Source organism: Zea mays, chromosome 6 (genome assembly GCF_902167145.1).
Source record: "Zea mays cultivar B73 chromosome 6, Zm-B73-REFERENCE-NAM-5.0, whole genome shotgun sequence".
Taxonomy (NCBI): domain Eukaryota; kingdom Viridiplantae; phylum Streptophyta; class Magnoliopsida; order Poales; family Poaceae; genus Zea; species Zea mays.
Window position 1 is genome coordinate 171,555,465 of NC_050101.1, and position 15,529 is coordinate 171,570,993.

The window sequence follows — 15,529 nt, forward strand, 5'->3', positions numbered from 1 at the left end:
TACTTACTTTTCCGTCGCCACTATTCATCGTTACTAATCATCGTTACTATTCATCGGTCATCCAGTCATCCCAAATTTCAACTACTCATCCATCATGCTGTCCAGTCCACCTAAGACCAGCCAGACCCATGTTTCAGTCATACGAACTCCGGTGACTGTGATTTTCCTTCCAGTAGGAACTTCCCATCTGGTCACCCATCCTAGGTTTCTCCAAGTTGAGCATGCTTAACTTTGAGATTCCTTTGAACCAGGCTTCCAAACTCAGATTCCAATAATTCTTGTTTCTAAATTCTTATCAAATTATTCCCTATCCAAACATGTCATCCCTTAAGCATGGTTCATGTTCCAGAAGACTCCCAAAATACTCTCGTCCCATATTCTGCCTATAACTCTCCTGTTCATACTAAGTCAGACGATTCATTCGTCACTATTCTCACCTACAGTGAACTTCATTGTGCTACACCACATACACCCAGCTATAAATACACCCAGCTACCCTCTCCCTCTCCACACACACTCAACACCCTCAGCCAAGGCAAACACCCCACCCACTCAGTTACTCCGCTCTGCCGGCTACACGCATAGTGTCGCTTCGCCTCCAGTCCACCCTCCTGGTAAGCACCTCCGCTCCACCACCAGTAATATCACAACACCACATGACACAGATTCTACTCAAGACTCTACCCATCCATATATCGCTATTCTGACCACTATACTAAATATTTGTTGGTATACTTGCTGGTTTGTATGTTTGCTTGTTCATGTTGCATAGTTATCGGAGCGTTCGTGCCGTCTCGTGGAGGCCAGGTCTGCAAGTCTACGCCAGGCGGTGGAGCCAGAAGCTAGTTCTGCGAGCTCCCCTTCCCCTTCGCCGAATAAGCACGGCAAGCTCACTGGATCCCTTTGATGCATAAATTACCTATGATTTTTCAACCACGACCCTCAGCCTGTTATTTTATGCATGATATGATTTTTGAGACAAGTTATTATGGCCACCCAAGCCGCTTGCCGCAATCAATCCTTAATATATTTGTTACCAATGATTTGAGAAAAGGGTGTGAGTTTTCAAAAGAAAATGCTTTTCAAAATGTGTATGATGAAGGGTTTTCACCCTTATCACCTTGTGAGTGGGATAATCAGGGACTCCCTGGTTTAGGGGAGGGCCTAAGGTGTTGGCTCAGCTGGTTTAGGCGTGAGCAGAAGGATTGTCCCCTCATATAAGGACCGGTTTGTCATCTTCACTACCTGTACTCTTTAATAGTACAACCACTCGAGACTGTGTGGGCAGTCACTCAATCTGAACTCGTGCGGTCCGACCCCAGGGTTATGAAGGCTGGGGAGCACCGGGAGGATAAGGAGGGGGAAAGTTTTGTCCGGTTTGGACATGGTGGTGGCCTGACTCCTTCCGGATAACCTTTAAGGTTAGGACTTGCGGGGAAAGAAAGAGATTCGGATTCGGGTCTCACTAGCTATGAGATCGCAGAGCCGGACTTGTGGGTAAAGTGTACACCTCTGCGCAGAGTTTGAAAACCTATTCGAATAGTATGTGTCCACAGGAATGGATGAGTCTGGTGTGGTATGTCAATTAGTGTTTTGTTTTCAAAAAAAAAGGTGCGTTTGAGAAAAGTGGTTTTTAAAAGGTTCGGCGGTTTAGCCGTGAGCTATGGTGGACGGGAAGTCCAGTAGCTATTTTTGAAAATGAAAACCAGTGGGAAACTGCTGAGATACCTGGATGGTTTAGTCCAGGGGATTTTGTTATAATACTGAAAAACTTCCTGCTCCTTTTGGAGAGGATGCGCTTTGCAAAAATACAAAATGTTTTTTTTCAAAACAACTCTGCATAAAATATTGTTGTTTCTGCAAATATCCTGAGCTCCACATATTCCATGCATTATATCTGATTTCCCCATTCCGCGGGTGAAGGTGGGCTGCTGAGTACGTTTGTACTCACCCTTGCTTATTTGTTGTTTTTCAGAAAAAGGAGATCGGGTAAGAGTTACGACTGTTCCCAACCTTGCTTGTGGCTGTTGGACCGCTGATTTGCTTCACTGCGTATATCGGGCTGCTTCAGCCCCACTCTGATGATATGTCTCGAGTTGTGGACCAACTCTTAAAGTTGTTCGCCACCTTTGTAGGTTTGTCTCGTTTAAGCAGATTTGGTATCATCTGATGTATAAATGTGTTTACTAGCCTCCTGGGACTAGTAATTGTATCACATTTGAGTCCCAGAGGATTGGGGACGCTTCAATCTACTAACGAGTCTACATGTGAAGAGTTTAGTAGGATCATGACACAAAAATTCGAGATGTCTATGATGGGGGAGTTGAAGTATTTTCTAGGATTTCAAGTGAAGCAACTCCAAGAGGGCACCTTCATTAGCCAAACAAAGTACACTCAAGACATTCTAAACAAGTTTGGGATGAAGGATGCCAAACCCATCAAGACACCCATGGGAACCAATGGGCATCTCGACCTCGACACGGGAGGTAAGTCCGTGGATCAAAAGGTATACCAGTCGATGATAGGTTCTTTACTCTATCTATGTGCATCTCGACCGGATATTATGCTTTCCGTATGCATGTGTGCAAGATTCCAAGCCGACCCTAAGGAAGCTCACCTTACGGCCGTAAAACGAATCTTGAGATATTTGGCTTATACTCCTAAGTTTGGGCTTTGGTATCCTAGGGGATCCACATTTGATTTAATTGGTTATTCAGATGCCGATTGGGCGGGGTGCAAAATCAATAGGAAGAGCACATCGGGGACTTGCCAGTTCTTGGGAAGATCCTTGGTGTCTTGGGCTTCAAAGAAGCAAAATTCGGTCGCTCTTTCCACCGCTGAAGCCGAGTACATTGCCGTAGGCCATTGTTGCGCACAATTGCTTTGGATGAGGCAAACCCTGCGGGACTACGGTTACAAATTAACCAAAGTTCCTTTACTATGTGATAATGAGAGTGCAATCAAAATGGCCGACAATCCCGTCGAGCACAGCCGCACTAAGCACATAGCCATTCGGTATCATTTTCTTAGGGATCACCAACAAAAGGGAGATATCGAGATTTCTTACATTAACACTAAAGATCAATTAGCCGATATCTTTACCAAGCCTCTTGATGAACAAACTTTTAACAAACTTAGGCATGAGCTAAATATTCTTGATTCTAGGAATTTCTTTTGTTAACTTGCACTCATAGCTCATTTATATACCTTTGATCATGTCTCTTTCATATGTTATGACTAATGAGTTTTCAAGTCTATTTCAAACCAAGTCATAGGTGTATTGAAAGGGAATTGGAGTCTTCGGCGAAGACAAAGGCTTCCACTACGTAACTCATCCTTCGCCGTCGCTCCAAGCAACTCTCCGTTCTTGGGGGAGAAAGCATGAGCACCAAGCAAAAGGACTCCATCTTTGGTATAATCTTCACTCATTTGTTTTGACCAAAGAAGGAAAAAGTAACTCAGGGGCTCTAATGATTCCGTTTTTGGCGATTCATGCCAAAGGGGGAGAGAGTATGAGCCCAAAGCAAAAGGACCGCACCACCACCAATTTCAAAAACTTTGTGTTTTCCAAAAATATTATCAATTGGTATCCTATTGTGTTCAAAAGGGGGAGAAAGTAGTATTTCAAAAATGATATATCAAAACTCTCTTGAACACTAAGAGGAGGATCTCATTTAAGGGGACTTTTGTTTAGTCAAAGGAAAAGCATTTGAAACAGGGGGAGAAAATTTCAAATCTTGAAAATGCTTCTCAAAATCTTATTCATTTGCCTTTGACTATTTGCAAAAGAACTTTGAAAAGGATTTACAAAAGAGTTTGCAAAAACAAAACATGTGGTGCAAACATGGTCCAAAATGTTAAAGAAACGATCCATGAATATCTTGTAAGTTGTTACATTGGCTCAATTCCAAGCAACCTTTACACTTGCATTATGCAAACTAGTTCAATTATGCACTTCTATATTTGCTTTGGTTTGTGTTGGCATCAATCACCAAAAAGGGGGAGATTGAAAGGGAATTAGGCTTACACCTAGTCCCTAATTAATTTTGGTGGTTGAATTGCCCAACACAAATAATTGGACTAACTAGTTTGCCCAAGTGTATAGATTATACAGGTGTAAAAGGTTCACACTCAACAAATAAAAAGACCAAGTTTTGGATTCAACAAAGGAGTAAAAAGGCAACCGAAGGCACCTCTGGTCTGGGGGCACCGGACTGTCCGGTGTACACCGGACAGTGTCCGGTGCACCACCGGACAATGTCCGGTGCACCAGAGGACTCCAACTCGAACTCGTCACCTTCGGGAATTTCTCAGGCCGACGCGCTATAATTCACCGGACTGTCCGGTGCTCCAAGGAAGCGCGGCCTCCGGAACTCGGCAGCCTCGGGAACGTGCAGCAGCAGCTCCGCTATAATTCACCGGACATGTTCGGTGTGCACCGGACTGTCCGGTGTAACAGCGGAGCAACGACTATTTTGGCGCCAACGGCTACCTGCGATGCATTTAATGCGCGCGCAGCGCGCGCAGAGGTCAGAATCGCCCATACTGGCGCACCGGACAATGAACAGGAGATGTCCGGTGTGCACCGGACATCCAGGCGGGCCCAGAAGTCAGAAGCTCCAACGGTCAGAATCCAACGGCAGTGATGACGTGGCGGGGGCACCGGACATGTCCGGTGTGCACCGGACTGTCCGGTGCGCCATCGAACAGACAGCCTCCCAACGACCACTTTTGGTGGTTGGGGCTATAAATACCCCAACCACCCTACCATTCATTGCATCCAAGTTTTCCACTTCTCAACCACTTACAAGAGCTAGGCATTCAATTCTAGACACATACAAAGAGATCAAATCCTCTCCAATTCCACACAAGGCTTTAGTGATTAGAGAGAGAGATTTGCCGTGTTCTTTTGAGCTCTTGCGCTTGGATTGCTTCTTTTCTTTCTCACTTATTCTTGTGATCAAAACTCCATTGTAATCAAGGCAAGAGGCACCAATTGTGTGGTGGCCCTTGCGGGGGAAGTTTTGTTCCCGGCTTTGATTTGAGAAGAGAAGCTCACTCGGTCCGAGGGACCGTTTGAGAGAGGGAAGGGTTGAAAGAGACCCGGCCTTTATGGCCTCCTCAACGGGGAGTAGGTTTGCGAGAACCGAACCTCGGTAAAACAAATCCGCGTGTCACACTCTTCATTTTGCTTGCGATTTGTTTTGCGCCCTCTCTCGCGGACTCGTTTATATTTCTAACGCTAACCCGGCTTGTAGTTGTGTTTATATTTGTAAATTTCAGTTTCGCCCTATTCACCCCCCTCTAGGCGACTATCAAAAGGCAAGGCGCTAACAAGTGTTAGAACTTGGGATGACTCTTCAAGTGAAGATGAACCTCCAAGGACGCGTAGCCACCGGTCCTCATCACGCTCATCACGGTCATCACACAAATGCCTTATGGCAAGAGGTAACAAAAGCATTCCATCCTCTAGTGATGAAAGTAGTAGTGATGATGAAGGTGAGGGAAAGCCCTCTGTAGATGAGCTTGCGGAAGCCATAGAATTTTTCCAAGATGTTTGCACTAAGCAAAAAGCTCAACTTAAAACTTTGAAAAATAAGTTGATTAGCTCCCAAAATGATTATAAAGGTTTGCTAGAAAAATTTGAAACTTTTGCAAACTTAAATAGTGAGCTGTCAACTAAAATTGAGCTATTAGAATCTAGTGCTCCATCCACTGCTACCGATGATAGCCTTATTAAAAAGAATGAAAAACTTAAGGCTAAGTTAGCTAGCTCCCAAGAAGCTATTGAAAATTTGCTAGAGAAAATGGAAATTCTTAGCATACACAATAATGAGCTAACTACTAAGCTAGAAAACATTGGTAGCACCCCAGCAGCATCTTTAGTTGAAATACCTGAAATAATTAATAAAGATGCTTCTACTTCCTGCTTTGATTTAATTGATGATTCTAACTCCTGCAACCAAGTCGTTGTTGAGAATATTGTTGTAGAGAAATGTTCGGATGAGGTTGCAAAGGAAAATGAACAATTAAAGCAAGAAGTGGCTCGCCTTGGAAAGGCTTTGTATGACAAGAAAGGCAAAGCCAAACAAATCCGACCTCCACAGGATAACACCACTGCGGGAGTGAACAAGCCTGTAGAGGGAGAAACTGTGATTTGTAGGCTATGCCACATGGAAGGCCACAAGTCTTTCCAATGCAAGGTGATGACCGGGGATAATCAAAGGCAAAAGCTCAAGCAAAATCCATTAAGCAAAATCTCCAGCACCTACATCAAAAAGGTGAACAAAAAGGATGCTACACCATATTTGATCAAGAAGAAAAAGAATAGAAAGGTGATAGCAATCAAGGCCAACAAGCAAGGCAACAAAGGAAAGGGGGCCAAACGCATCTGGGTGCCAAAGGAAATAATTTCAACCATGAAAAGCACCAAGAAGGTTTGGATCCCGAAAGGGAAGTGAGTGGACCGAAGGTCTGTGGGAAATTTGGAGACTTGGCAAAGCTGGGATGTATATCATGGGATACATCATATTGGATCAAGTTTATTGCCAAGTGGGTTAGTGAAAATTTTGGACCCAAATTTGCCACCCATGACTAAGGTAACTAGATTTATTGTATCTCTTGTTTTTAGATATGCAAATCTATTTACCTTGTATCTAGTTTACCTTTCTTTCCTAGTATTACATTTGTTATTTACCTTTGTTTTAAATTATGCATACTAGGTGAATCATATGGTAGGATTGCTTGTTTTCAATTCATACACTTAAGCAAACCTACATGGCTTAAAATATTTATTTAAGCATGACACATAGCTTCTATATCACTCCATGGTAAATGATGCATCAATTAAAAATTTTGATTTCTACAAGTTGTATCATTTAACTTATATGTGCCAAAGTTCAGATTATAGATAATTTGCACCTCTTGATATCAAATCAAAGTGCATGTCTCCAACAAGTATTCAAAAGTTGTATGCACATCTTCAGGGGGAGGTTACTCTATAATCTAATACTTTGAGACTAATACCTTTTCAAGTCTATTTCATGTGATAGTCTCATTGTAAGGAAAATGAGGTCCCCGTAGAAAGACAACAATCTTCCACTGCAAAATCTCCAAGAACTCTCATGTCTCTCAAGCTCGCCATTGAATTTCAATCGATATCTTTTGAGACTACATCTAGTATCATTTACATGTCTTCTCCAATATTTGATTAGACTATATTTCATATCATATACTTCCATGTTGCTAAAAATGCATATGTGCTTAACTCATATTCTGTTACCTATGCATAAGGGAAGTTAGTCTTTTCAAATCATGTCTTGCACCTCTAATTTTCACATGCTTTTTCCTAAGATCTCTATCAGGGGGAGCTTTTCTTCATCTCTAAAGGGGGAGAAAAACTCTTTCTAAAGGAGAATACTCATTTAGGGGGAGTAATCTTTTGAGGACAAGCTTTTATTTACTTCCTACATGCTTTTAATGTCTTCCTTTTCGGTGGTTGATGCCAAAGGGGGAGAAGTTTAGGGACCAAAGCAATGAAAACTATATCAAACACCAAACACCACAAATTTAAAATTTTATATCTACAAATGGTATTTCAAGTGGTTTTGGTTATTTGGTCCTAAAATAGGAAGTAAGTGAATTATGGAGTTAGGGGGAGGCTTAAGTCCATAATATCACTAAGTGGGGATAAAACATGCATCCTAGCAAGTAGATTGCATATTTTCATTCAAATGTTTGTTATATTTGCTTGCTTTGGTTGTGTTGTCATCAATCACCAAAAAGGGGGAGATTGTAAGGAAAATGGACCCCGGGCCATTTGGCTAAATGAGTTTTGGTGTTTGACGATTAACACAACATGTGAACTAATGTGTTTGCTAGTGTTTATGTTTATAGTTCACAGGATGCGAAGAGGATTGGACTAAGACACTGAGGATGCAACACCTCAAATGAAGACATAAAAAGAGCTTAGAAGTCCAAGACTCAAGACCAACGGAGCCCAAGAACAAAATACAGAAGACCTAGAAGATGGGCTGTTAGCTCGCGCACCGGTGGCACACAGTTGGCTCACAGGTGGCACACAGTTGGCGCACTGGTGGCACACAGTTGGCTCACCGGTGGCACACAGTTGGCACACAGGACAGCCAACAGAGTTTTCTGAGAGGAGGCACCGGACTGTTCGGTGTGCACCGGACAGTCACTATTCACTGTCCGGTGCACGTAATGGCTAGCTGTCAGAACTAGCCGTTGGCTGCACACTGTTGGCACACAGTTGGCTCACCGGTGGCACACAGTTGGCTCACCGTTGGCACACTATTGGTGCACCGGACTGTCCGGTGTGTCAGAACTAGCTGTTGGCTGCACACCGTTGGCACACAGTTGGCTCACCGGTGGCACACAGTTGGCGCACCGTTGGCTGACAGGACTGTCCGGTGTGCCACCCTTGCAGCAGCCTGCTTTTCAACGGCTAGTTGAGTTGGGGCCTATATATACTTCATCCAATCAGCCATTTGAAGGTGTGGGAGCCCAAGCAACATACCAAGGCATATAGTTCACATTTCCAAGAGCTCAAACACCCAAGTGCTTAATAGAATCACTCGGTGATTAGCATAAGTGCTTTGCGAAGTGCTTAGGTTAGTTAGACCGCTTTAGCGCTTGCTCTAGGTGAACCCTAGTTAGTTGAGTGAGTTTTGTAAAACCACACAACCCCTCAGCTCTTGTGTGGGCCATTGTAATTGTACCGAGTGGGGCGAGAGTCTTGCGAGACTGTGACAATCGCGTTTGTGTCACGGCCGCCACCGTGTACCGGAGGGAACGAGGCCCACGGCGTTTCGGCCGGAAGCTCGATAGTGGAGACGGCGGGGAGCGTCCGAGAGGAGCCGGAAGCGGAGCACCACTTGCACGTGGAGAAGGCCCGCGGCTCTCTATGGAGTTACTCGACCGTGGTGCTTGGCCCTCGCGTGGGCTTCCCTTTGCGTAGGGGCACCAACGAGGATTAGTCGGGACCTTGCGTGGTTCCGGATACCTCGGTAAAAATACCGGCGTCATCCACGAGAGTTTGCTTCTCCACTTTGCTCTTTAAGTTTCCGCATTTATATTAAGCATTTAAGTTTCAATCTTGTATACATACTTATTTAGTGTAGATTGAAACTTAGCCATTGCGGTAGAGATAGCAACACTTAGATAAAACCTAGTTTGCACTTTCTAGTTTGATTATTTGCATAGGTTTTGCTCTAGGGATTTAATTGTGGCCTAGTTTAGTTAAAGTTTTAGAAGTCCTAATTCACCCCCCCTCTTAGGCATCACCCGTTTCCTACATTAGGCAACAAACTAAACAGACCCTTAAAACTCTAGATTTGTACATTTCTAAGGGCGATCATAAATGTGGATTAGGGACCATTATGCTAGAACTTTTACGGGAACCAAACAAAAAGGAAGAGTTAGTAGGTTATGGCGCTCAATTGATACTTGTACCTGTAAATCTTGAACATCCTTACGTTCATCAGTTATTATTCACAAGAGAGCGCATGATACCCGACTACTCCCACAATCACACGCATCATGGTACAACACCTGTCGGCGTTTCGAGACCGGGGGGTCCCCGAGCCGACGAGTGAGTGTGCCGCGTGCCCCAGCCCAGATGGGTCGAGCGCGTGGGCGAGCGCGAAGGGGGGGGAAGCGAGGTGGCCGGAGATGGGCGTGAGAGAGGTGGAAATCCCGCGGCCTTCGTGTTCGTCCCGCGCCCAGGTCGGGTGCGCTTGCAGTAGGGGGTTACAAGCGTCCACGCGGGTGAGGGAAGCGAGCGGCCCCAAGAGAGCGCCTGTCCCGTCCTCGTCCCCGCGCGGCCAACCTTCTCTAAGAAGGCCCTGGTCCTTCCTTTTATAGGCGTAAGGAGAGGATCCAGGTGTACAATGGGGGTGTAGCAGAGTGCTACGTGTCTAGCGGAGGGAGAGCTAGCGCCCTAAGTACATGCCAATGTGGCAGCCGGAGAGATCCTGGCACCCTGCTGGCGTGATGTCGTGGCTGTCGGAGGAGCAACGGAGCCTGGCGGAGGGACAGCTGTCGGAGCGGTCGAGTCCTTGCTGACGTCCCCCTGCTTCCGTAAGAGAGCTGAGAGCCGCCGTCGTCACAGAGCTTGTGGGGCGCCATCATCGCCCATCTGGCGGAGTTAGCCAGATGGGACACCGGTCTTGATCTCCGTGACCTGAGTCGGCTCGGGGTAGGATGATGATGGCGCTCCCTGTTGACGTGGCGGGCCTGCGCCCTAGGTCGGGCGACGTGGGGGCTCCTCCGAAGCCGAGGTCGAGTCTGTCTTCCGTGGCCGAGGCCGAGCCCGAGCCCCCGGGTCGGGCGAGGCGGAGATCGTTCGGCAGAGGCCAGGGCGGAGTCCGAGCCCTGGGGTCGGGCGGAGCGGAGTTCGCCGTCTTCCGGGTCTTAGCCCGAGTTCGAGCCCTAGGGTCGGGCGGAGCGGAGTTCGCCGTCTTCCTGGTCTTAGCCCGAGTCCGAGCCCTGGGGTCGGGCGGAGCGGAGTTCGCCGTCTTTCGGGTCTTAGCCCGAGTCCGAGCCCTGGGTCGGGCGGAGCGGAGCTTCCTATGGCGCCTTTGGCAAGGCCTGACTGCCTGTCAAACTCACTCTGTCGAGTGGCACTGCAGTCGGAGTGGCGCAGGCGACGCTGTCCTTTTGTAAGACCGGTCAGTGGAGCGACGGAGTGACGGCGGTCACTTCGGCTCTGCCGGGGGGCGCGCGTCAGGATAAAGGTGTCAGACCACCTTTGCGTTAAATGCTCCTGCAACTCGGTCAGTCGGTGCGGTGATTTAGTCAGGGTTGCTTCTTAGCGAAGCCAAGGCCTCGGGCGAGCCGGAGATGTGTCCGCCGTTAAAGGGGGGCCTCGGGCGAGACGGAAGTCCCTCGAGGTCGGCTGCCCTTGTCCGAGGCTAGGCTCGGGCGAAGCGTGATCGAGTCACTCGTATGGACTGATCCCTGACTTAATCGCACCCATCAGGCCTTTGCAGCTTTATGCTGATGGGGGTTACCAGCTGAGAATTAGGCGTCTTGAGGGTACCCCTAATTATGGTCCCCGACAGTAGCCCCCGAGCCTCGAAGGGAGTGTTAGCACTCGCTTGGAGGCTTTTGTCGCACTTTTTTGCAAGGGGACCAGCCTTTCTCGGTTGCATTTTGTTCCGGTGGGTGCGCGCGAGCGCACCCGCCGGGTGTAGCCCCCGAGGCCTCGGAGGAGTGGTTTCACTCCTTCGAGGTCTTAATGCCTTGCGTAATGCTTCGGCTGGTCTGGTTGTTCCCTCATGCGAACTGGCCGTAGCCCGGGTGCACGATTGGGGCCCAAGCTCTCGGGCTGGTATGTTGACGCTGTCAACGGTCTGGCCGGAGCCGAGTTTGCGAGAGCAGCCCCGAGCCTCCGCACAGGGCGAGAGGACGATCAGGGACAGACTCGGCTTTTTTACATACGCCCCTGCGTCGCCTTTCCGCAAGGAGGAGGGGGGGAGAGCGCCATGTTACCCTCGATGGGCACCGAACATGGTGTCTCCGGTGAGCTGCAAGCGGGTAATCCGAGTGGGCGTCCGTGCCCCGTTCGTTGGGGGTCGGCTAGGGGCCCAGAGGCACGCCCAAAATTACCTGCGGGTGATCTGCCGGACCCGGTCCCCTGGCGACGGGGTCCGAGGGCTCGATGCCTCCCTCCGATGGGATTCCGTTACAAGATCGCTCCCGCTGGTCTCGGAAATGTCCTAGGGTACCTCGGGAGCGCAGCCCGAGCCTTGGTTATGTATCGAACGTACCCCTGGTCATCCCTCGCTCGGCGTCTGAGGCGACTGTGAACCCTTCGGGGGCCAGCCTTCGAACCCCTGATCAGTAGTGGGCGCGGAGCCCGAGTAGCCTGAGGCGGCCATGGAGCCCTTCGGGGGGCCGGCCTTCGAACCCCTGACCAGTAGTGGGTGTCGGGCCCACGCGATCTGAGGCGACTGTTGAACCCTTCGGAGGGCCAGCCTTCGAACCTCTGATCAGTAGGGGGGCTCGGAGCCCGGTTCCTTCAGAGAGAAGGATCCTTTTCGGGGTATTCCCCTTTCCCGGCTCCTGTTGCAAGAGACAGAGAAAGAGGAAAAAGGAAAAGGATACGAAATCGAACGACGTGGCGTACCTTTTTTGGCGCGGTTATTACGGCGAAGGCGAAGCGTCGCCCGCTTCTCCTGCCAGAGGCGCCGCCTGTCCCGCCACGGAGTTAATGCGACGGGGCGAGTGGTTGGCGGGGCGGCCGTTGCGCGTGCGCGAGCCGTTCGAGGAACGGCTGTTTCGCCTCGCGTTTTTTGAATCCCGTGTCCGGTCCGGGCGGAGCGCTGGAAACGGTTTCGCCCTGGCCTTCATATACTCGAGAGGGGGTCTGGTGACGGTTCTTTGCTCTGCTTCCTGCTTCTCCCTTTAGGTTTTTGCAACCCGAGAAACTTTAGTCGGAGAAGAGAAAAACTGCCCTTCCTGCCCCCCACGCCGCCATCCCTTCCATTTTGGTGATGGCTGATCGGGTGACCATAATCTCCCCGCGCGATCCATGGCCCTTTTCCACGGTGACGGCGAGCGATCTAGAGGAGCTGGTCGGCGAGGGTTTGCTTCGCCCTCTCACCGATAAGCAGCGGCCAGAGTGGATTCCCCCCGTGGGCGGAGTCGCTCCATCCCCACCGCCGGGGTACGTCGTGAGCTTCGTTTCCTTCCACGAGCGGGGATTCGGCGTGCCGACGGGCCGCTTTATGCGGGCAATCCTGTTTCACTACGAGGTGGAGTTGCATAACCTCACCCCAACTCCATCTCGCAGGCCGCTATCTTCGTAGCGGTGTGCGAAGGGTATTTGGGGATCGCCCCCCATTGGGATTTGTGGACTCATCTCTTCCTCGCCGAGCCTTTCGCCTTGCCGACGGGGGAGAGGAGGGTCCGTGCAGCGGTGCGGGCCGGCGGCTGCACTCTCTTGCTGAGGCAGTCGCGGGCGTCGCAGTACATCCCTGCCATCCTCGCGTCTTCGAACAAGGGGTGGCAGCGCCGGTGGTTCTACCTCCGGAATGACGGTGAGTTGCTCCCACCGTTCTCCCAGCGAGTAGTCACCGCCGCCACCGACGCCTGACGTCACGGGACCCCGCACGAGATACAGAAAAATCTCGAACCCCTTCTCCAGGCCCTGAAGGCGTTGCGGGAGGGGGGACTCACCGCTGCGGGAGTGGTCGCCGCCATCCACCGTCGGAGGGTGCTTCCCTTGGCGGAGCGGTGGCTGCCGCTTTGGGAGATGACCCCGGAGGCTGACTGGGAGGGCTCGCGAATGTCCCCTGATCCTCTTCCCTTCGACGCCCTCCAATGGCGGGTGTCGGCTGCGATGGGGAAGTCGGACCCCCACGCCTACTCCCAGCTTCGAATGCGCCCCGACCAGGGGTGTGTAACTTTGGTGAGTGTTCGCTCCTTCCTTCTTCATACATCGGGTTGCTCCGGGTCCTTATGATCGGGTTCCTTTCTCCCCTTCTTTTAGGAGGTGGGGTGGCACAAGCCCTCCCTGCCACGGGTCCCGGAGGACGCGGTGGACCGTGCAGCGCGGCGGGTCGCCGCGGAGGAGAAGAAGAAGAAGAAGGACGCGGAGAAGGCCCGAGCCCGCGAGCGGAGGCGGGCTCGGGACGCCTTGGAGAAGCGCCGTCACCAGCAGGAGAGGGAAGGACTCCCGAGGGAGCCGTCGCCGGAGACGCCCGACGACGATGATGACGACGATGATGAGGAGGAGGACGACATGGCCGCCCGTCTCGGCCTCAGCCCCGGCTTGGGGTGTGGCCAGGAGCCGTCGAGCCAGCCCCCGAGCGGGCCGACACCATCAGTCCCCGGAGTTGGGGCGTCGGGGTCCCAGCCCGAGGCACGGGGGCGACCCGAGAGGTCACCTGATCCCTCGGCCGGAGGAGCTGAGGTGGCTCCGGAGGGCCAGGTCAGGGCATCTGCTCCCCAGGGGCCGCCGCTCGTACCGGCGGCGCATGGGGGTGACCCTCAGGTCATCGCGACCGCGCCCGGGCAATCTGCTCCTCGGGCGTCCAAAGCAAGGGTGGCGCCGAAGATGCCGGCGAAGCGGACCTCGGCGGCTGTCTTGGGAGCCGGGATCCAAGAGACCTCCCCCCAGGCGCGGTGGATAATGGCCCGAAGTGGGTGAGTATCTCGGAATGTCTTCGTCTTGGCTTCCCATTCATATGTCTCGGCCGTGATTTTCCTTTCCTCTTTTTTTTTTATATCCAGCAAGCGAAGCCATGGCCAGACCGACCTGGCACCCCGGAAGGCCCTCAAGACGGCGCCGGACTGTGCGGCCAGCGCCGCCCCGGGCCTTGTCATTCAGCCGACCCTTTCGCGGGGTACTTCACCGCAGGGGGCTCGAGCGTCGCCTGTCTCTGGGGAGCGGGCTCCCGAGGCCGGCTCTTCTGCCGAGGCGGCCATCGTGGTTGGGGAGGCGTGAAAGGGAATTAGGCTTACACCTAAGTCCTAAATAATTTTGGTGATTGAATTGCCCAACACAAATCTTTGGACTAACTAGTTTGCCCAAGTGTATAGATTATACAGATGTAAAAGGTTCACACTCAGCCAATAAAAAGACCAAGTTTTGGATTCAATAAAGGAGCAATGAGGCAACCGAGGGCACCTCTGGCTGGAGGCACCGGACTGTCCGGTGTGCACCGGACAGTGTCCGGTGTGCCCAGAGGACACCAACTCAAACTCTTCGCCCTCGGGAATTCTCGGAAGCCGGCGCGCTATAATTCACCGGACTGTCCGGTGTGCACCGGACATGTCCGGTGCTCCAAGGAAGCGCGGTCTCCAGAACTCGCCAGCCTCGGGTTCGCGCGGCAGCCGCTCCGCTAAAATTCACCGGACTGTCCGGTGTGCCAGCGAAGCAACGGCTCCCTGCGGCGCCAACGGCTCCCTGCGGTGCATTTAATGCGCGTGCAGCGCGCGCAGACGTCAGGCATGCCCATACCGGTGCACCGGACATCAAACAGTACCTGTCCGGTGTGCACCGGACACCCAGGCGGGCCCACAAGTCAGAAGCTCCAACGGCTAGAATCCAACGGCAGTGATGACGTGGCAGGGGCACCGGACTGTCCGGTGTGCACCGGACTGTCCGGTGCGCCATCGAACAGACAGGTTCCCAACGGCCACATTTGGTGGTTGGGGCTATAAATACCCCAACCACCCCTCCATTCATTGCATCCAAGTTTTCCACTTCTCAACTACTACAAGAGCTCTAGCATTCAATTCTAGACACATTCAAAGAGATCAAATCCTCTCCAATTCCACACAAAACCCTAGTGACTAGTGAGAGTGATTTGCCGTGTTCATTTGAGCTCTTGCGCTTGGATTGCTTCTTTTCTTTCTCACTTGTTCTTGTGATCAAAACTCCATTGTAATCAAGGCAAGAGGCACCAATTGTGTGGTGGCCCTTGCGGGGAAGTTTTTGTTCCCGGCTTTGATTTGAGAAGAGAAGCTCACTCGGTCTGAGGGACCGTTTGAGAGAGGG